We start from the raw sequence: 4,062 nt of genomic DNA, 5'->3' as shown, positions 1-4,062 counted from the left end.
AAGATATTATATTTTCAATAAACGAGGAAATTTTGTCCATTAAAAAAATATTATATCCCATTTGGTGAGAGATCTCGACTGTCTAGTTATAGAAAATTCTCAGGAAACAAATGTGACCCATCGTATCAAAAGAGCACTATGTGGATTCAATTAGATGTTGGAAATTTAAATCATAGAGGCGGGGGGGGGGGGGGGGGTTGATATTTGGATTTTTAAAAAAATTCTTAAAAGTGTCAAATCTAAAATTTACATTGGGGTCACTGGTTTACAAAATACTGATTTGAGGCGATGGGTCACATATTGCATTTGATATAATCAATTAACACCAGGTTTCCAACATGTCCTGTCGTACACTTTTTGTTCATTTTGACTGGAAAACTTTATCATGCCACACGCTGAGTAGATCATCAAACTACATTGGGTATATCAAACCTGTCTCTAGATCTATTAATAGACACAATCATCCAATCAATGCCAGGTGAAAGGAATTTGTAATAGAGTCAAACAAATCTCTCAAGAATACGGTACAACAAATCAATGATCTGGATTGGAGGTGACTTCAATCTACCAGACATAAACTTGGCAGATCGTTCGATACAGAGTAACAGCAGGTACCCAAAAGAGCTAAAATTACAAGTTGATAACAGATTATGGCCTACAACAAAATGTGAAGGATAGCACACGAATAAACTCACTCCTTGACTTGTTTAATACAAATCACACATCACATTAATGTTGACAAAGGATGAATCTTACCCGACCTTATCGATCACGATATCTGACCCTTCGACTCGAAACGATATTTTGTCGGGGCGAATTGGGCCACGAAAAAATGACTTTAGAATTAACTTGATAGGAAACACTAATTTTTTTTAGTTTTTGCAATGTGAGCTAATTGTATCCATTCTTTAAAATGACGAATCGAAATTAACCCCAAGGTTCATGTTTTGTCAATAAATTCAAGTTTTAGCACCTAGGTCATCCTGACATAATACCATTTTGAGACGATGGGTCACTTATAGTACAGGTTGATGACCGAGTCAAACCTAAGACTTAGAGAGAAAAAAAAAAAGAAAGAGAAGTAATGATAAAGCTTTATAATGTGAAAACATGCAAACATTCCTAAAATGAATCAAGAAGCAAAACACCTTTCCAAAATATTATTAGGAAAGTTTTTTTTTTCCAGCGACTCTGACATTTATTGTGACCTATAGGAACATTTTGCAAACAACTATAGTCAGATTTTAAAAAATTAATGGCGCGTGTTTTTCTGGTTTTTCTCAGCTGTCCCTCTATCAAAAGTTGTACAAATTTGTGTCAACATTTGAATCAATTTGTCTTAACTGAAACTAGATTTTGGACCGTGTCAATAATGTCATATCAACAAAGTTTTCTGCTTTAAGACCTCGAAAAAAATAGACTTTAAAACCGCTGTCATAAAATTCGAGATTTTACACTGTAAAAATGTATACAAGTTAAGCACCACAAAGTATGAGATGAATTCATCGTTTTTCAAAAAAATCACGTGCTGACATGTAGTTCCGGCTAGTGATTATGAGTTCATGTCATACTTGTTTCCAAATAAAAAACAATTCGCTTTAATTGGATTCAATAGTCTGATGTCACGTCGCCCAGCAACGCGGCCATCGCGGTTCTAAACAAAGAAAATCGTACTTTGTATTCTTCATGCTGGCTAGAACTTTTCATATGTCTTCTGATCAGAATGTGTAAAAGTCAAAACATGATCAGATTTATAATGTTTTTTATTCCTCTGGATACGCTTTTATGCTCGTCGGAGAAATATTTCATAAGGGCGTCCGCCATTGTTCCGATAGTTTAGAGCCAGTTACTAAGTTACCGTGCGTCATTACGAGGGAAGTGACGTTACGACTGTTGAAGCGAATTGCTATAAACTTACAACATATTTAGTTTGCCTTCAATTTTTAATTTATAATCTATTGCATATTATCTTCATCATGTCGCAATTACCGATATGAAATCTCTAGCTTTAAATCATTTGAAATACTGATTATAATATACTCAATATAGTCAAGTTAACAATGGATGCCGTATATATATATATTAAATTGCATGTATTCACGAACGTTTCACATAGCATTTAAAGCTTTTAAAATATATAAGCTTTCAAAGTAATCGATAGGACACGAAATCTCTATCGGTTCCACTCTCGAAAAGCTGCGAAAAGAAATCTATTATATCTATAGATAAGCCATTGAAGAGGATGGCTATGGAATTGGAATTTCACAATAAACCCTGAGAAGATGGTTATCGAAATACGACAGAGAGATCACCAGTGTGGATCCACGTGATAGGAAAAGGATCCAAGACAACTTTGAAATGGATATCATCCAAAGATGTATGGAAATGGATGTACGTAAACATACATAGACAAAGAAATGGACGTCTGATAATTCGTGTAGAAGAAGGCCCATGGGTTCTGGACAGAGGATCATTGATATTCTTGCAGGTGGTGAAGATAGTGGGCATTTAGAAGAATGCCATACCATTTTTTTCCCTTTCTGCATTATCTGGAAGGTAGAGACTAGCATTATGGGGTCAATGCAGAGGTGTTTGAAGACTGGCTAAAGAACCGTTTGCTGCCTTTCCCCGGAGCACCCAGGTGTATTGCATTGAACAACGCTACCATTGGGTGGTCTATGATCACTTCAAGGCCCAACTTCAGCAATTATAGTAACACCACATATTCTAACTATTTATCAAAGGCCTAACTATACTCCTAGCGAAAAGAAACAAAGCAGAAACAGTTTTCTAAGCAGACTGTCTAATCAAGGAGTTTTGACACGAGGTTGCGCGACTTTCCCCATATCACTGTGAGCACAATCCAATCGAGCTCATTTGGACCCAAGTAAAGGAAAAGATTGAGAGACGGAATACCAAATACTCTTACCGACGAGGCAATAGATAATATAACAAGGGAAGACTGTAAAAAGGCATGTTCCAACATCCGCAAACTGGAGGAAAATTACATTTCATTGGATAAGTAGAAAACGATAGGGGCTGCCTGAAGCCTGTGATCGTTAAAATACTAACGAAAGAGTGGGAACAATAGAGACAATGGACGTTTTGGGTAAAAACCTTTCGTCAGTACAATACACAAATTAACGTGGAAAACAAATAAAATGCAAAATAACTTGTATCGTCTGTACTCAAGGTTTCATTCATACTCCAACCACCATTGAGTAAAGACGATACAAGTTATTTTGCATTTTATTTTATCTATTTTCCACGCTAATTTGTTTATTGTCATGTTATGCTGACAAAGGGTTTGTACCCGAAACGTCCATTATCTGTATTATTCCCATCCGAAGTCTCTCCATTTCATTGGATAGAGTGATGCTATGAAATTTTTCCATCGTCCTTTCATTTCTCCTTTTCCTCATCCTAGTCATCAGAATATGATGAGTCATGTGTCCAGTATGTCTTTGTTGTTATTGTTGGTGTTGTTGTAGTTGTTGTCATTAAATTAAATCAATTGAGCTTTATATAGCGCAATATCCACTAAATGTGCCCAAAGCGCTTTACAAGGGGTCCCTGGTCAAAAGCAACATTTAACATGTAGGACGGGACATGCCACCTGTTAGGCGATACTACAATTTTTCGGAAAAAGACAACACTGTTAACGGTCACCTGAGTACGGTGAGAGAAAGTGAGTAAAGAGCCTTTCCAAGGACTCAACTATGCGCCGAGCGCGAGGCTATAACCCAGGACCTTCCGATCCGAAAGCGAGTATCATACCACAAGACCACAAAGCCGCACAATTATTGCTGAACACATGTACCTATTTATAGAAAGACTGTATCATAAATTGATGACTTTCTACTTTTGACCAGTCTGCATTAAATTTATTAATAAACACAAGCAATTTCTATTATTTCGCAATCAAAATAATATTGGAAACGCGGAATATTCACTTTCGTTTGTTTTCATCAGTACGTAATGTATATTGCTAGTTATAAAATGTAGATGTTTGATAGTTAAGGATTGCCATTCGTTCCTTCATATTCAGATACTGTATGTGTA

Source organism: Berghia stephanieae, chromosome 3 (assembly GCF_034508935.2).
Source record: "Berghia stephanieae isolate SIO BIC M18660-M18661 chromosome 3, UCSD_Bste_1.3, whole genome shotgun sequence".
Lineage (NCBI taxonomy): Eukaryota > Metazoa > Mollusca > Gastropoda > Nudibranchia > Aeolidiidae > Berghia > Berghia stephanieae.
Note: the sequence above shows the minus strand (reverse complement) of the source record.